Raw genomic sequence first — 19,393 nt, 5'->3', positions numbered from 1 at the left:
CGGCAGCCACGAGCTTCTTTTCGGCTGCAATCGAATTAGTCCCATCGCTATCTTCACCCTGATCTTCCCGTTCGCCTCTGGCCTTGTTCCACCCGCGGGAACGCGTCCCCTCCTTCAGCGCCTCGCCCCTTCCTCGAACGTCTCGTTTTCTCTTTCGTAAACAGTTCCCGCGGACGGATCCCGATTTTCTCCGCCGCCACGTTTTTCTTTTTCGTTTTTCCTTCCACCCCTCCACGCTATTATTCCTCCCCACCCCTTAGACACGGTCTGCTCTCTCCTTCCGGCACCCACACCCACACAAACGAACCGCACGTGCTCGTACAACGTGCACGAGCGTACTTGCTCGCGAGATCTTCACAGATGCGCACGTATTCGCACGAATACACGCGAAAAATGGTACACAACGGTTAGTTTCGAGTGCGTGTATGCGCAGGGTTGCAGGTATTTATGCGCGCGAAATGTAGCCACGCGTAGAAGCGTGTCTACGTGGATACACACACTGTTTTATGTGAACCACGCTATCTTGGCGATCTAAAATTACCCCAGAAACGAGGAACGGCCGCGAACGAGCTTCTTCGTCCTCTTCCGCGCGCCTCGCGCGAGAGCACGCGCGAGTTCCGCCCTCCTACCAGGTGGAGGATCGCTGGGTCGTGGTCGTGGATCGGTCTCCGGGTCGATGGATCGATTTTCTTAAGTAACGCCAGCCAAAATCAACCGACTGAAACTTACGTAAATATCAGACGTGTTTACCTAAAGGGCTAATCGCACCAGTGAAACGCGAGGGTTGCTTTGGCGTTCAGTTTTGCATGTTCAGTCGAACGTGGATTTTCGAGATTGGTTCTCGTTCGATTTCTTTCGTTGATTGGAATGGCAGCGAGAAGGGTCGAGGAGGCTCGATGAGGGACAGGATGAATGTGTTTTGGGGAGTTGGCTTGTTAATGTTGTTTGCTGAGGTTGCTCGCGTGTTGATTCTTTTGCGAGTCAGGGGGTGTCTTGGGTAATTGGATATGATTGAGTTTGGAGAAGAATGCGATTTGGTTTACGAGGCATGCGAGACGGGTCTTGTTGGTCTTCTGTTGTCTGTTTTCCTTGAGACATATTTGAGAATTTTCTTTTCCCTTTATACTGAATTAAAAACAGTTTTATGAAATACACCCTGCCACTCCATCTACGAAGTCGTTGATATAAATGATTCTAAAAATCGTAAGAGTGAAGAATGAAATTTAAGAAGCCTGCTCTATATTTAAAGTTCCTTTGACAAGAAAAAAAACTGTCATAAACACAGCCTTCGACACTGCCTCACCAACGCGAGGGTTCCCCTAACCTCTTAACCTCGAACACAAACATCTAGACTTCCACGCTGCGTGACAGTTTTATCTATCACCGCGTTCTAAAGGAAATAAACCCAATAATACACGGTGGGTCATAAATGAAAATATATCTAAAGCTACCAAAATTAATTGCTAGCAATCCCAGGGTGCAAGAAATATCGAGCAGCCATCGATAATCCGTTAATCCTTTGCACTCGAATGTGCCCTCTAAAAGGACATTGCAAGTCTAACATATCACTTTGAATTGATTAGAAATTACAGACATTAAACTAATATTTCCCTAAAGTCTTCTATCAAAATGGAAATTTTCTATTGCTGGTAGCGAAAGAACAGCAAGCCACCAAAATAAACCCAATAATGCACTGTGGGTCATAAATGAAAATACATCTAAAGCTACCAAAATTAATTGCTAGCAATCTCGGGGTGCAAGAAATATCGAGCAGCCATCGATAAACTGTTAATCCTTTGCACTCGAATGCGCCCTCTAAAAGGACATTGCAAGTCCAACACATCACTTTGAATTGATAAGCAATTACAGACATTAAACATATTCCATCGCAACTTTATCAAAAATACATATTTCCCTAGAGTCTTCTATCGAAACGGAAATTTTGCTGGTAACAACCGTACAGGAGGCCACCAAACGCGAACGTTTAACCCGAACCAGACACCCGGCACAAGACACCAGGATCGATTAATGAACCGCGCGATCCGATAACGGATCCGCTCGGTTAATGCCGGGCAGTTTGTTATTTTTAACGAGTGGTCAAGTTTTCCGGCGGTTGCGCTCGCGGATACGGCGTTTAGGCATCGGTTACGAAGCGGCATGCAAATTCCTGCGGCGCATTTCACGCGCCATAAACTTATGAATGAGCCGCGGCACGGTCAGTCGGATCCGTGGCGTCCGCTGATGCGCCGCTCGCGTGCTGCGCGCCCGGGATTGATCCATAAACATGCGGGGCGGGGAATTCGAAATGATTACAATTACGCGCGGGGACGTTGATCGAGGCTATGAATGGCAATGGACGGGATAATGCGCGTTTCACGCTTGACGATCACTGGATACCCGTGGCTCGGTTACTGACGCAGGAAACGGGGGATGTTTCTCGTTAATTATGGCAAATCGATGTTAAAACTGTTGACGAATGTGTTTAGGGTTTTTATGAATGGCAATGGACGGGATAACGCGCGTTTCACGCTTGACGATGACTGGGTACGCGTGGCTCGGTTACAGACGCAGGAAACGGGGGTTGTTTTACGTTAATTATGGCAAATCGATGTTAAAACTGTTGACGGATGTGTTTAGGGTTTTTTAGAGGATAGATCTGTGTGTACACAGGCGCGTATGACGTCTGTTTTATTTTATAATGGCTATTTCTGTCACTGTTCGTATATACAGGGTGCAACTGTTTGTATATATATAATTGATGCACGGATTGATTAAAATTTGTTGTCCTTAAATCGCAATAAAAGGACAGTTTGATTTATACTTCGTTCTTAATAAGTTTGATGACTTACACGGTTCGAGAATTTGTGTACGTTGAATTAGAATATTCCGTTTGCAATTTATTTTGGCACTCGCTTCTGCTATTTTAAATAACTTTCGCGCTAAATCAGATGCAAAATGCGCTCAAATAGAAGCGTTCAGGTTATTTATAAACCGTGCATCCACTGTGAAAATGTAATTTTTCTTAAAAGATCGCAACGAAAAGGCGACATTTCATCGCGTTCAACGTGCTCACTCGACAATTTTAATCCCGACACTCGACAGAGCACGTTCTCTCGAGAACTCATAGCAAGCGGGCACTCGACACTCGAAGAACTCACTCCAGAATTCCGTGCGACTCACTCGCGAATCTCAACGTAATCTCTTTGACTCGCGAACAATAAATTACCTTCTCGACTCGATCGTCCAACATCGCCTCCACGCGATTCGACCCGTCGAACGTCCATCGCGGGCGACCAAACTGCGATGCAGAGGGTCTCGAGAGTTGAACTCGAACCGTCGCTACTCGAACCGTTCAACTACGACACTCCTAATTCCGTCCGCGTGAATCGTTGCCCTGCACGCGTGCAAGTATCAAGAATAAATCAGCCGGATCTGAACGCACCTGTTCGCCCCACGCTCGCCAGTCGATACGCGTATCCGCTGTTCGTTGCTTCTTCCCTCTGAAACAGCAGAGAACCACGAGCGACGCCACGTGAAACGCAGGGCAGTCGCGATCCGAACGCGCGTTCACATGCCACTGGGTGGCCTACATTCGAAGTTAAATCCACGCACCAGTGTTCCAGTCTATTATAAATTGGACTGTGCCGGCGCGTAAGTGCTCGCCTCGTATGCGGCACGGTGGAACCGTGAGCAGCTTCATTATTCGTCGCCTGGCGCCGTTCGATCCCTTAGGGTTGGGGAATGTCGGTGAAAGAACAGGGATTTCGCTGGTGTGAGTGGTTGCTGGGAACGTCTGACGAGTACGCGTTGAACAGCAACGTTTTTTCGCTGTTCTTTGGTTTTGGGTAGGAGAATTTTGATCTAGAGAATTAATTTCGAACGACTTTGCGATTTTCGTAAGTTTAGGGAGGATTTAGGGCATAAGTGTCAAGTTCTTGCGAAAGAAGAAGAATGTTCGAATGGAAATTAATATGAGCTTGCGTCGAGAAGCAACGTTTTTTCGATGTTCTTTGGTTCTGTGTTCGAGATTTTGATCTAGAGAATTAATTTCGAACGAGTTTGCGATTTTCGTGAGTCTAGAGAGGATTTAGGGCATAAGTGTCGAGTTTTCGAGAAAGAAGAAGAATGTTCGAATGGAAATTAATATCCGTTGTCTATTTCAGTGACAATTCGCATCTGTTCAGGGCGAAGTAACAGAATTTCTTTGCCAAGAATCGTGTACTCGCCTATTATTAGGTGCATTTCCGAAGGACCACGTGTAGGATGTTTAGATGCTGTGTTGGTTTTTACTGAATCGGTCTAGATACATCTGCTAACTTGGACAGCGATTTTAAACTCGCTGTGAGTTATTTGAGGTGCTGTCGTCTCTTTAGAGAACTTGCCAAAAGACTGGGGTCGCGAATGAAATACTCGTGAAACGCTCGCCATACACGACTTCAACAATTATATCATTCATTGAACAATATCAAAACCAAAAGAGTGAAAATCAATCGATAAATTTTCCTTCTCGTATCAACGAATCACTGCTCTTCAAGGTACATCTTGGATATCGTGAAACGTCTGTTAAATCTCGTATTTGTTCGACATTATTAACACGAGAATCGCGATCCAGATTCCGTTCAGTGTCCCGCGGTCCCGTGGGTCAATAAAGGGTCTAACCGATCCTCCCCTCGAATATATCCGCAAATAATCGCGGACGGTCGTTGCGCCTGGCGTCGTCGTTCCAAACGCGCGCGCTATTCCGCTGGAAAACTCGCGACAGGCAGGCGGCGCGCTCGAAGAATGGCTGGGAAGAAAAATGCAATTTCGCGTTTCGCGCGGCGATTCACGAATTCCAGCGCGGCTCGCGACGGCCGGCAAACAAAAACGAGTTAATTAAAAGCCGTAGCCCGCGACGCGGAGGAACGCGCGCCGTGGACGCGCGTCGGTGGCCCCCGTCGGCGTCCCTGCGCCTCGTCGCGTGAACCACCCGCCGCTATGCATATGCATACGCGCGCGTAACCGCCGCTGGAAGACGGGGAATATTTTTTCGCCATATCCCGTCGATCACAAGCGGAGCAATTTCGGACAAGCGGACGCGATCACTGGCTCCTGGGGGATACCACCGGCAACGTTCGTCACCCCAAGTGGATTCGTCCTGCGGACCGTGTGGCTGTGGGGCGTTCGTGTGTAGCAAAGCGTGCGCACCGCCATGGGAATCTCTCCATAGACTCGCTGCTATCGACAGGCACCAAGTAAATGGGACGATGATTTTTGTTCGTGTGTATTCCGCGATATGGCGTTCCTATTTCGTCGACACCAGAGGGATCATCGCGGAATCTGCGCGCAGATTTGTTCGAATTGACAGATTCGAGTGCGCAGGAGTAAATCTCTGTGTTGCATCGAGTATCTACGAGTTTTGAATTCTTCAGCTTCTTACAACTGCATTTAAAGTCTTGATAATTGTAAATACTAAGAAACGGAAGTCACACGTCCCTGGTGAATTATTGTTGAAGATTATTTCGACGTCATAAACAGAATTTTTTATTTTTTTTAAGCAGCTTTGGAAAATGTGCTGTATTTGATCAAAAGTCGACTATTCGAGAAATGATTTCGTTTGGAAAAATGCCATCGAGCGTGGCCCGCGTCGTTGTTGTTCCAAATGGAGACATTTTTTGCAATAATCGTGGACAAATTAAATTGCGATTCACGTCGCGGACACGAAACTCGTTAAGGACCCATGAAAATTGTATGGAAAATAAATTGCGTGGCCCGACACGCGGAATTGCCTGGCACACGCGGCCCGGATTCGTAGGGGTTAATGAAACTTTCAGCTAATGCACACAACGAACAATAAATTAGCGAAGGCGGGAGTTGCGCGGCGAGCGTAACGCGTTTCGAGAAAACAGCAAGATTTCTCTTCGTACTTCGTACGAAAAAATTCTGCTAAAAGCCACCACCGCGAGCGTACGTTTCGCGTTTCAAAAATGCAACTTTTAATCAATTCCTTTAGAAAAAGAGCACCGCGCGATCGCAATTTATTCCACGAAATTGCGTTCAGAGTTTCGCGTGATATTATTTTGCGAACAGAAACGAATTCGTACAAACTCTTGCAAAAGAGATGTTATATAGCGCAACATTTTTTGTATGTTTCAAAATATTAAAATTCTCGTGGAAAACTGAAACTTTTCGCTTGTCGATCAATCGCGCGGATAGTAAAATTCGCGTAAACGGATCGAGAGCGCATTTTCCATCAAGATAATCGCGAGGGGCGGATGAAATTGGGGTCGACGCGCGACTTTTACGTGCCGCCTGTAAAAATTCGCGTTTCGTGACCCGTCAGATCGCGCGCCTCGATTAAACGAATCAAGGCAGGCAACTTCTTTGATCTGGAATCCCATGCTCGACAGCCCGGGGAACTTTTCGAACGATCAAGAAGATTGGGTTTTAAGAACGTTCGATCGATCTACTGCGAGCGACTGTTAATTTCCTCGCACGGAATTGCCAGCTGTTGAATACCATCCTGCGATAACTGTTCGTCTTCAATATTTTTTTTCGAGTACAGAAAAAGGTTTCGTTTTTCGAAGATTTGTTAAAATTTATTTGAAGCTTGCTCAGAGATTTTGAGATCATTCATCTTCCAATATATTAATGTATTATCAGTGATGTTGATGAGATTATTGAGAAGATGGTAATTTCTTAGCTAATTACCAGTATTATATAGAATGGTACAATGTGATTACGATGCATCAATATTTAAGCACTCTAAGAGCATAAATTCTCCTCTGAAGATTTCGGTTCCTCAGAATCGCATTGAAAGACTTTCCAGCTCTCGAAGAACGCATTAATTAAATTGCTTGCCAATAAACTGGTCCATTAACGTGATCGATAAATTCATTACCTTACTTTCACTAACCAAGAGCCCTCTTAAGTCACTCTTAATTGGTATTTATTCATATCAACGGTGTACGTTCAATAAATTCTTATTCACCTTCAAATTCCATCTCACTTCTGACTTAATTCGCGTATAAAAAAATTGCCAAACTCAATTGAAAATAAAAAAACGAATAATATCATTTTCAAACCTTTTCAAAGTACAACGAGTCGCAATCCCTCACTCTCTCAAATTCAATTGAGAATAAAAAACTAATAATATCATTTTCAAACCTTTTCAAAGTACAATGAATCACAATCTTGGATGCAATCCAATAAGAAATAAGAAGCGTGGAGAAAAAAGAGGCGCGACGGGGAGATTCGAGGAATGAGAAGGAACCCGAGCGTTACCGCGACAGGGATGATGAATCACCAGTGTAACGTCCAGTCGTGGTGGACCAAGGTCCCTCCTCGAGGGCAGACGCGGCAAAAGTCTTATTCAATTCGCGTGCCACGGGAACGCGACGATTACATCGCGTGACTCGATGCACCGGCTCGGATTACACGTGCCTCGGGATCCTGGTTGATCCTAAATTCTGTCGGCCCTTGTCACACGGCCCCAGCGACTCCGAAAACGACGTGGGCGGCTGGCTGCGTCGCGCGTCACCCTGGACGAACGCCCACGGCCAGTCTCGCGAGTGCTACGCTTTTATATGGGTTTTGCTCGCGATGGTTTTCCGTGGGAATCGCCTCGTACGTGTAACCTGCGCTGCGATCCCTCTGCGCTATTTTACGATCGTGCGATTTTCGATAATTCTTTTTTATTTTTCATATAGTAATTTTTGTTTTTAATTATTGTAAGGGTAGTTTGTTCGATATTTTTGTATACCTTTTGTTTCAGGTGATATTCCGTGATTTTTTCTCATTTGCAACGATTGTATGTAATTTTTGATAATTTTTTACGGTTTTTCCGTGGGAATCGCCTCGTACGTGTAACCATTGCTTCGATCCTCTGCGCTATTTTACGATCGTGCGATTTTTGGTAATTCCTTTTTATTTCTCATGTAGTGATTTTTCTTTTTAATTATTGTAGGGGTGGTTTGTTCGACGTTTTTGTATGCGTTTTGGAATTTCTGCTAATTTCTGCTGTTTCAGGTGATTTTTTCTCGTTTGTAACGATTGTATGAAATTTTTGCTAATTTTTTACGGTTTTTCCGTGGATTTCTGCGACGCGCTGCAATTTTTTGGTAATATCGCAAAATCTGTCGCAGTTTTCCACAGTTCTCCGCAATTTTCCGTGATATTCCGTGATTTTCAACCCCCGGTTCAGTGATTATCCACAGTTTTTGCGAATTTCTATGACATTCCACGTCCTTGCGATATTCCGCATTTTTCCCCAGCATTCTCCATAGTTTTCTACCACTTCCCGCCACTTTCGACAATATCCCCCTTTTCTCTGCAATATTCTACGATCCGCTACCAGTTTCGGTGGTACGCTCCGTTTTTATCCGATTTGCGCAGCTTCCTGCAGGTTTCTATTAATATCCTACAATTTTCTACAATCGTCTACAGCCTCCTCTCTGTTACGTTCTCGCCAGACTGAAAACGAGATTTCAAACGATAAAATTATATTCTACACTCTCGTCTTTCTTTCTCTTCTTCTTCTTCTTCAAAAAAAAGACAAGGAAATAATACAATAATTAATATATAAAAAATATTAATTTTTAGCTTAAAATCAGCCAATATCTTTCCTGAAAGAAGGATCGAATGTCTACAGAAATGTATGCAATAATTTATAAAATTGCTCCCAGGTGGTCCCTCGCCGTTTCAAGGCTACATCGCCACGAAAAATTCGATCGTTATTATTTACGACGACGTTCCGTTGCGCCGCGATTTCCATGGATTCGAATTATTGCCGGGTAATCGTCCGCGCATCAGCCACAGAATTCCCGGAAGACGCGTCTGCGACCGTTTTTGCCGCGGCGTCGGAACCGGGCCGAGCACTTCGCTCGAGCGCGTTTCATAAACGACCCTTTTATTCGAGCAGCCCGGCTCGTTTGTACTACAAATTGCTCTAAGAAGATTTCGTCGAGCCTCTCGCGCCCTTGGTGGCGCACCTCTCTCGCCTAGATCCAGATTTATGCCCCTCGATCTACGCGTCAGCAACCGCCGTCGCCCCGTACAAGCGACGCCATTCAGGTGGAATCTTCGCGGGCATTATGCTCCGCTCGTAACGTAACGAGGAGATGTTTGCATAAACCCGATACGGCCAGGATAACGACGCATTATAATTGCGACCGCCACGGTGCCTCGAACGCTGGCTCGAGGGTAACGCTGGGTCGAACTATTGCCCCTCTGCTTCGTTGAAATGTGGTTCTATCATTTTTCGAAAATTATATCTTTCTTCTGAACTGAGAATAGGCACGTGTAATTTTACAATCTCTAAATTTTGTACAGATACTAATAATTGCGACCGCCACGATGCCTCGAACGCTGGGTCGAACTATTGCCCTCTGCTTCGTCGAATTGTGGTTCTACAATTTTTGGAAAACGAAATCTTTCTTCTAAACTAAGGGTAGACATGAATTATTTTACAATCTCTAAATTTCGCACAGATTCTTCTAAAAGAGGAATTAAGTCTTATACTTAATCCTAATCTACTGTTACTCATCGATTGCTGAATTTCTTGCACACATAATATGCACAAAGCTGTCATAATTCAGATAGAAGGGCAAAATTAATTATCTACCAAAAAACGAGCGACAACTATCGTCAACTACAGTACTAAACAACATCCCAGCAAGTCACCCACAAAAGTGAACACGATCGGTTAACCAACTCGATTAATCAACAGCTTAAACGCGCGGCGAGCACAGCCCCGTCCAACTCTCACCGTGGACTTAATTAACTCGGAGTCGGAGCCAATCGAGCCTTAAATGCTCGCAGGGCAGCAAGCGCACCGTGAACTCGACTATCCGAACCGAGGAGGCATCCACCAGGCCACGCAGTTCCGCAGCCAATTTTACAGCTCGCGTCACCCGACGAGGGTGTCCCCGCGTTAACGATTGGCCACCCCTCTCGATTCAGTCGTCGTCTTCGGTTCTCCGCGAAAGAGAGAGGACTCTAACCGCCCCAATAACGCTCGCGCTGTAATCGCCGCGGAAGAAGTAGGAAGGCGCGAGAGAGGGGCTCGAATACTGCGACCCCAACGGCCGCTGGGGGTGGCAGATGGCACGGAAAATCTAGGATTACGAAACTGCCGGAAATATCGAATTGCCCGGCAGGCTGTGCGAGCCATCGCGGACCTAGAAACGACCGCCGCCGCGATTCGAGCGATTCTCGCAACTGCGCGCGTATGTACAGCACGCCAGTGCCCTTCTATTCGGGTCCCACGGGGGTGGTTCGATGGGGGTGAAGGGCGACGCGTGCTCCTCTATCGCTGAATCGAGCTCGTCCCCCCGTTTTGCGGGCAAACTCTTTCCCAATTGCGTCCGCGGGAACGAGCTTCGATTGGATTAGATAAATCGAGATCTTTTAATTGGAATCGGCCGGAGTGCTTGTGCGCGATGGCTGGTGAACCGAGATGTGACTGCTGCGCAGTGTAGCTTTTGGGATTTGGAGTTTTGGTGTCCCGAGTTTGTGTGAAAATAGACGACAATTAGTGTGAGATCGATTAACGTAAGTAGAATTACCTCAGCTCTTTTTAAACTGACCTTAACACGTTTTGTGTCATGTGTAGCACTGGTGATGCACGTTAAACTTGTTCTTCAGACCACTGAAAACATACTTTATGACAAATGTAATTCTGTAAAATACATTTCAACCAGAAACACGATGCATTATACAAAATGCAGTATAGAACAAAACACATAAGTTTATTTATATGTTATATATACAATAATTAATAATTATATTCTAAAGAAGAGAACTACTTAAATATTATGCGATAATATATCAATCTTTAGTAAAAATATCAAATGAGCTTAACAACAAGTCAGGCAAAGATGAGTTGACACGGAACGCCTTAAAAAACACCATATACAAATCTAAAAACCATATTTAAATTCTGCAAAAAGTACCATTTAAAATAAAACAGCGTAATCCATGGTACCCTCGAAAATAGTTACAAAAACGATCGATGGACGCGAATGAATCATCCACCTGTCCTCTGTCGTCCAGGAACCATACAGAATGACGAATCGCGAATAGAAGGAGGGGGTGGACGCGACGAGGGACACGCATCGTGCTCCATTAACCGCGTCGGGCCTTATGGGGTGTCGGACGGTTCCCGTGAAATCCCGCGGGTGCCAGGAATCGGCGGTCAAGCGACAAATTAACCGGGGTCTCGCGTCGTAGATCGTCGCGGGTGGGCCTCGCGGCGCGTTAAACGTTCGCGGAACGCGGAGGACGCGTGTTATCGCGTCTCCGGAACCGGACGGCGTCATCGTGAGCGGAACTGGCTCGTGTTCGCCGCTTCCGCGAACGACTTCTCTCCTAGCGCTTCTCAGAGGGACGTATCTGTGCTTTCTTAGAGACTGCTCGAGCGATTGGTCGAGGGTTCATCGTAATACCACTGCTCGTTTCGATTGTGGACGCGAGGGATGGTGTTTGCGAATTTTAATTAGCGGATTAACCTTCTATGGGCCCATGTAACTTTCAGGTCACACTTTAGTTTATCCACATTTTACAAAATAATTTAAACATTATAGTCCCGTGTGACTTGAAAGTCACAAAGTGGATATATCGCAATAAAATTGTTAAATGCAAAAATTTGTTTTTATTTGCATATATCGGTTTATAATCTCTGGTTTTTTTTCGTTCCCACAATTTTTTGGGATTTAAAACAGAAATTCAGCCCATAGAGGGTTAATTACAGTCGCGAGAGACGAGAAATAAGGATGTTTTTCGTTTGGTAATTTTGTGCGTGGTAATTGTTTGGTTTGTCGAGTATTTATTGCGTTGGATTAAGAAAAACTATTATAAGATCGTGTTAAAATAGTTTAATGTGGGTGCAAGGTTTGCAGCCTGGTTTATGTGTTTGATAAATTGTTTCTAAGGAGTGGTGCAATTTTGTTGGCCGCGTACATGTGTATGTGATAAATTGCAGTGTTTGAAATAATATCGTATCACGATTATATTAGTAAAATGGGGGGAATAAATCAACGATTTATAAGGTGTTTTAAGTGAAATAGGTCAATTAAATATGAGAGATATTTCTTTACGTATTTGATTGAAATAGTTTGAAATAGAGAAGGTATGAGAACTATTTGGTAAAAGCAACATTTCGTGATTTGTAATCAAAGTGTATTCGAATCACTCCATTCGAAGAATCGTCCATTACAGCTGAAATAAATTCTGTAGACGCGTTTAAATCAGAGATTCCAAGAAGCCTTCCAAGATATTCACGTCAAACCTTGACATTAACAAGAAAGCTTCAAAAACCTAATCCCTCTAAACAACTTCTATCCAAATCTAATTTTCAGCGGCTTAACAATTTATAAATAAACCCACGTTGAAATTGCACGCGGGAATCTACTTCTAAATACAAGTTCCCTTGAATATCAATCAGTCTCGAATCTCTTTTTTAATAAACAACAGAGTGCCGTTCTGAGAACTCGATTTAATTCCAGCTCGAACTGCTCGCGAGCAGTAAACACCAAATACTCGTCTTTCAATCCAAGAAGAAAAAAAACACTTCTCGATCCACAGATACATTTCACCTAAAAACAATTATCCAATATTTTCTAGTTCTCTATTTTCTAAATAAAATAATATAACATATAAAACACATTTTCCACAGAAAAAAGAAGAAATACATTCATATGACCTACTAAAAATTAAAATTCGCGCAAACCATGCGGTAATTCACCTTCTTTAACCCCTTTCCACCCTCTGAAACGCATTCTCTGCCACGAAAGTTAAACGCGAACCGATATCCTCCGCGAGGAGCCTTCGTGCCCCGGAAATTGTCGGGAAATTTCCAGAAAATTCCACGGGATAAGCCGAAACAGTCGAATCCAATAAGCGTCCCGGAAATTTGTATCGATTCCGTCGCAGATAGGGAATTTGTACGCAAAACCCACCGGCAGTTCGAGCCGTGTCCGCCATTCCGTAGCTCGTCTCTGGCTCTTTCCTGGGGAGTGGCGCCGCGGCCCCAGAGGGATCGAGCCGAAAGTAACTCAGGATCCGATCGAGAACAATAGCGCGGAGAGGAACACCGATGATGTTTTATCGGCGTTCCTTCTGACGTCTACTCCGCTGGCGAACTTCGTTCCTTTTATCGTATCGAGTTTATCTTCCGCGAACTGGGATCCCAACGAGCGCCGCTCCACGCAGAGATTTATTTTCGAGCGTTTTTTGAACGCGCCACCCTCGATCTACTAGGCGCGGAAACGTACTTTTCGAGCAAAGGAACACTTGTTTTCTGCTCGAAACAGAAAGTCGAGATTTCTCCATCCTCTTTATCTATTTGTTTCTTTGCTATTGAATTTTTTGCAATTTCTTTGCGTATCAAGGTAAATTATTAAATGTCCACGAATTTCACTTCCACGTGAAAAGTATCGATGAAACATCGCAGCTGACTGACTTTAAAAAGAAATTCTGAAGAGGGTACGTTAGCGATTTTTATTCCATTGTTTCTTTGCTGTTTGTGTAAGCATTACGATTTTATATTTTATTAATCGATATAAGTAATTATTTAAAATGTAATTTCTTTGCGTATTAAGGTAAATTATTAAATGTCTACGAATTTAACTTCCACGTGAAAAGTATCGACGAAACATCGCAGCTGACTGACTTTAAAAAGAAATTCTGGGGAGGATACGTTCGCGATTTTTATTCCGGAAACGCGTCTCAGTTTCACGTAACTGACCCCTGATCATTATTTCACGCGATCGGACGTCGATTCTGGGCGCGGCTTAATTATTTATCGTCACGTCCGCTCAGATAGAAAGAGGGTAAAACGTGGCTGGCCGAGGGGGTAGAAGGTTCTACCGTTTAACCTGTTGCGCCGACGACGGATTTATCGACCAGTGTCGATGAATATTTCACGGGAATCGTCACGTCTCCTGACAGCGTGATAATAATAAACCGAGATTTTTCCGTCCCCCAGAAAAAAAGAGGAGCCGTGACGATGGAACGAAGTTTCCTCGAGTCGAGGATTATTGAAATACGCGGACTGCCCTCTTCTTTTCTCGCTCTTTCGTTTTCTGATCTTTTCACCTATGAATTAGGTGTGACAGAAATTTAATTTATTCAAAGACATTTTTTTTATGCTATGCTGTTCTATGTACGAAGATTTTTAAATTCAATACTTACATCTTTATTTTTCATCCACAAACCCTCACATTTGTATCTTTCAATCCTCTAAAATTTGATATAGATTTCCCAGTTCTGTGTGATTATTATTATTATTCTTTTCTTGGAATATCATTGCTTTATTCAAAATATTCACGATAGAAAAACTATTCCATTCAGTTATAAAAAAAAAAGACTTCTAATTCAGTTTCACTGACAACTGCTTCAGCGTGCATATGGAAAGCACTTCCGTTCCCATTCCTCTTCACCCTTCCTTCCTTTATAACACAGCATTCACACACACCCCAATAAAGACATCACGTCCACCCCCACCACGAGGTTAATTCTCCTTCCTCCAAGTCGCGCGACGTTTCCAAGCGAAGCGTTTCCAACGGAACAGCCCTTAAATCGTTCCACCAGCGAAAGAATCGTTCCGTTATCATCCATATTCACCCGGGACCATCGTTCGAAGGAAGCGTTCCGCGAAACGCAGCCAGCAATAACGATAAAACTGTCCCTGGCCATCTCAGCCAGCCGCAAACTGCGAACGCGGAGGGTGAACCACCCCCTGCAGCGCCTGGTACGTGGTTCCGCCGCGGTAACAGCCTCGGATAACAATTCCGTGGGTTCTGGATGTTTACTGCGCGTCGAGTTAACGCAAAGACAACCCTTCCGCCGGTTTGGACGCGACCGGAACAGCGGGGCAGGATGCGAGCGAGACTTGGAACGCGATCGATCTCCTACGAGGGGGTGGGCGGACAGGACCCCCTGAAGGACTTCGTGCCTTTGCAACTGGGGTCAGGATTACCTAGCCACGGCTGCTCGATTGTTTAGCCGCTCTGTTCTGTCATATTTGTCGGTCCTCGTCGCTTCCTGCGGTGTCCTCGTGTCGGTCCTCTTCTTTGAGCAGCGAATAGGTGACTTTAGGGTGGCTACTATTGTTCTAATGAAGGTATTTTATGGAATAGAATGTGTTTATTGGGAACAGTGGGTATAATTGGAGAATTGAGCGAAATGAGAGTTTCAAGAGCGTTTTTAACCCATTTGCGTCATCCAACAAAGTGAAAAATTGTCAAAATTTAATGTCGCGATAATACGCTACGATCAGAATCGCAACTCTCCATTTTTATCAAAACTTTTTGCCTTTATCCACAGGAACACTTTAATCCATAAAGAAAATTTCGCGCATATTTGAGCTTAGAATGCAAATGAGTTAATTGACGCGTACCTTAAATTCGAAAGTTTTTGAATTCTTCTGAAAAATTGATTATGGAGCTAAATCGATTTTAATTTAGATACTCGGAGAACTGGAATTATTCGTTCGAACAGAGATTTTCAACGAGGACGAAGTTATAATCAGGGACCTCGAACAGCTGTCCTCCTAGTTACGACGATTCGATCCTCTTTTTGCGTCCCGTATCCTTTCCTTCCTCTCCGTTTCCTGCTGGACCCCCGGATCGTTATCTAAACGATCGCCTGGCGCGCTCGACCGGCGTCTCAGGGCAAGATAACGCTCCGCCAGGATCGCTTCGTCCTTGGGACCACCTTCAACGACCGTCTGCATCCTGCTCCCCTTATCCTGAACCCTTTCTTCCTGCACAGCCAGCGAGTCAACTCTTTCCATTGCTACGCTATTAGGCTGTGCATGTGCCGCGTGGTTTTTCGACTACCTCGCTGTGGAAACTGACCCTCTCTGCCTCTGTCTTTTCGAGCATCGATGCTCGTTGCTTGATTAATTAATTAGCAGATCGTTTGCCATGTCAGCACGTCAAATTGTAATGTTGAAAGGATCGAGTTGACAGAAAAATTAGGCTGTGCATGCGCCGCGTGGTTTTTCGACTACCTCGCTGTGGAAACTGACCCTCTCTGCCTCTGTCTTTTTCGAGCATCGATGCTCGTTGCTTGATTAATTAATTAGCAGATCCTCTGCCATGTCAGAACTGTAATGTTGAAAGGATCGAGCTGACAGAAAAGTGAATATACAAGGGAATTTTGTGGTCGAATTTTATTCAAATATATTTTTCAATTTATTTCTCTATTAATGTTTCTGTTGACACATTGCTGACCAGCAACTTTTCTGAAAATTTCCCTCGTGTGCCCTGCTATTGTTTTGAAAGCAGATGTGGAAGTAAAACAATAAATATTATTTATTATCCAACTCTTAATATTTCTTTTTCGTCTGATAAAAAGTATAACAATCGCCTACGTGTAATGGTGCACCACAAGTTTTGCAAATATATCGGGTCTTGGCCTACAAGATTTCCAACAGTGCGCCGTGAAAACAATAAAGATACAGAAAAAAAGCTTATTACGAGTTTACTCGTGGGTGGTCACCAACTCTTAGCTACAAAAACGCGACTTAACTCGTGACCAGTCAGCAATGTATTAAAATCGATCAAACAGGATTTCATTTTTCATTCTCGATAGAAAAATGCGACGAATCCATCAAATACATTAAGAGCTAGAAAAAAAGAGAAATGTTTCGCACAAGAAAATCTTCTATCCGTTTCCAACCCTCGCACGTTCGCCAAGCATTTTCAATTTCTCGAGCGATCCTTCGATCCTCGACTCGATAACGGAGGACACAGAGAATTCCACGCGAGCGCGGACGGTCCCTCGAAATTTTCCACGTCCCAGTAAACAACGCGGAAGTTCGCCACGAAAGAGGCGCGGGTTCAGATAGGAATCGTAGCCGATCGAACGCGGCACGTTTTGCATTTCGAGTGCACACGCGTCGAACGCCGCGCGCGTTGGTGAGGGCGGATGTTATTCCGCGGCCTCTCCGGTGTAATGGGATTCTTCGTGGACTATCTAATTTCTTCCTCGTCCATTTCTCTCGAAACGAAATTCCCGGCCGTAGGTTCTTTAAGTAATGGCCCTGCAACGCGAAGTGAATTTACATTTCGATGGGATCGACTTCATTCCCGGTCCCGCCGCGTCCGCGCGCCGCCCCGTTTCTTTTCTCCACTGCTTCGACCCCCTCTCTTCCCTCTTCCCGTCTACGATTCCTACGAAACGTCGAATCCTGCTGCGCGCGTACGGATGTCGAGGAACACCTTCCTTTCCGCCACCGTGGGAACGAATTAATGAGAGAGCGAGAGTAAATCGTGGACTGACACGCTTTCGTTAAGAGAATTCGATCGGTTCAATTTAGTCGAGGAGCAGATTGATCGAGCGAAGGGGTTACTTGTTATCTTTCTTTGGTATTATTTAAGATATTTTTTTCGTTAATATTGTTACTGCATTGTTTAGTGTTATATTATGTATCACTGTATGGTCTTCCATTTTCTTCTTTGCGTTTTGGAGAATAATTGACATACTGCATTGTAAATGAAAGATTATTGTGCAAAAGGGAATTGCTTAAGAGGAAAAAGGGTATTATTTAACATTTTTTTTTTGTTAATATTGTTACTGCATTGTATAACATTATATCGTATACCACTATATGCTCTACCATTGTCTTCTTTCTGTTTTGGGGAGTAATTAGCACACTTTAACACACTGCATTGCAAATGAAAGATTTTTGTGCGAAAAGAAATTGCTTGGTAGAAAAAAAAGGGTGTGGCTTCACATATCTTTTTGGTTAATATTGTTTCTGCATTGTATAACGTTATATTCCATACCATTGTATGGTCTTCCATTATCTTCTTTCTGTTTTGGAGAACGAATAATTAACACACTGCATGGTAAATGAAGAATTTTTATGCGAAAAGAAACTACTTAGCAGAAAAAAAAAGATAGTAAGAATAAATGAAAAGAACGCGAGTGCACTTATCAAGAGACCAATAGTCCCTAGACTTCTCTAGGGGTTCCTCGCCATCTGCCACCCCCGCAATTAACGTGCCGTCTCTCGCTGCTCCCAATACACTCGACACGCTGGATAAAATCGAACCACGCGACCAATAAAAAACCCTAACTTTCAGAGATCCCTCGCAAATGAAGACTGGCCTCGTTAATCGCAAAAATCGATCTAGAAATATCCGATTCTGGAACTATTCGGCGATTCCTCGAAGCCCAGGAAGAGAAGCTGCGCTGTGGCGCGAGCGTCGCGAGGCGAGGGAAGTTTTAACGAGCCTCCGGTATTTGCATACGTCTCATTAGCGATCTTTAATTGCGAGTGGACGGCCACTTGTTCCTCGACCCGCCCACCCTCGCTTTTTCTCCCGCGAGCAACGAGAATAAAGATACCAACCGTGCACCCTGGAACAATTAAGCCATCACGCTGGCGATCATCGTTTCCCTGGGAAGAAAGTAAGAACGAGAGAAAAGAAAAAGGGGGAAAGAAGTTTCTTGTCTGCGGGGGGTTGTCCGTTATCGTTTCACCGATAAGTGGCACCGTTGCTGCTGGTTATCGGTCGCTAATTGCGCCAATCGATACTCTTGTCGGTTATTCGAGTTATTGTTGATAAATTTTCATGCCATTTTTCTTATAATCGTCGTGTCTATCCACTAACGGATAAATTGCAAAATTATTAAAGTTACGATAGAGTTGAACAGTGTAATAATTTTTATTAAAATTTCCTTTCGCGTCTATCTTAATCTAATACACTGATTAAAAAATAATCTTCAATCCGTAAACCAATGAATAAAAATTCTCGCTGTGAATGTCTTACGAAGAATATCAGTTCTCCAGTAATTAAGTGAGAAGGGGTGCCATTATTCTCTGAACGAGTATCATCCAGTTTACTAAATCCACTGTCTACTAGGTCAGTCAACAAAAAGTGCCAATAACGTGTTTTGAATGTCTTACGAGGAATATTAGTTCTCCAGTAATTAAGTGAGAAGGGTTGTCATTATTTTCTGAACGAGAGTCATCCAGTTTTGCTGACACTCGAGCAGTTTAACCGTCAGAGGGCAGGCAGGCTCGCTAATAATTGAACAGGACGAGGATGGTTTTCACCGGTGAACGGAGCCCGACGAGCTGCGAGGCAATTAAAATACTAATTACGAGGCGGTGTGGACGTTCGTTTAATTTCTTTCGATTTAATTACCAGCTCGACGGCAACGTGGCCCGCGCACGCGAGCATATAGGCAAACATTTCGCGGTTCCGCGCCACGGATCGCATCCGCTCGAACCATTTAGAACGGCCCCACCGTTGTGTTGGTTTTTAGGTTGATGGATTTTAAACGCACGCTCGATTGTTATTAATTAATTGCTTGGAAAACGCGAAACGAGGGGGGGCTGTTCGCGGGTAATTCGATGCCTGCGGTTCGAGGCTCGCGAGGGCCAAGTGGGAATCGTTCA

The sequence above is a fragment of the Xylocopa sonorina genome, chromosome 12 (genome assembly GCF_050948175.1).
Source record: "Xylocopa sonorina isolate GNS202 chromosome 12, iyXylSono1_principal, whole genome shotgun sequence".
Classification (NCBI taxonomy): domain Eukaryota; kingdom Metazoa; phylum Arthropoda; class Insecta; order Hymenoptera; family Apidae; genus Xylocopa; species Xylocopa sonorina.
Note: the sequence above shows the minus strand (reverse complement) of the source record.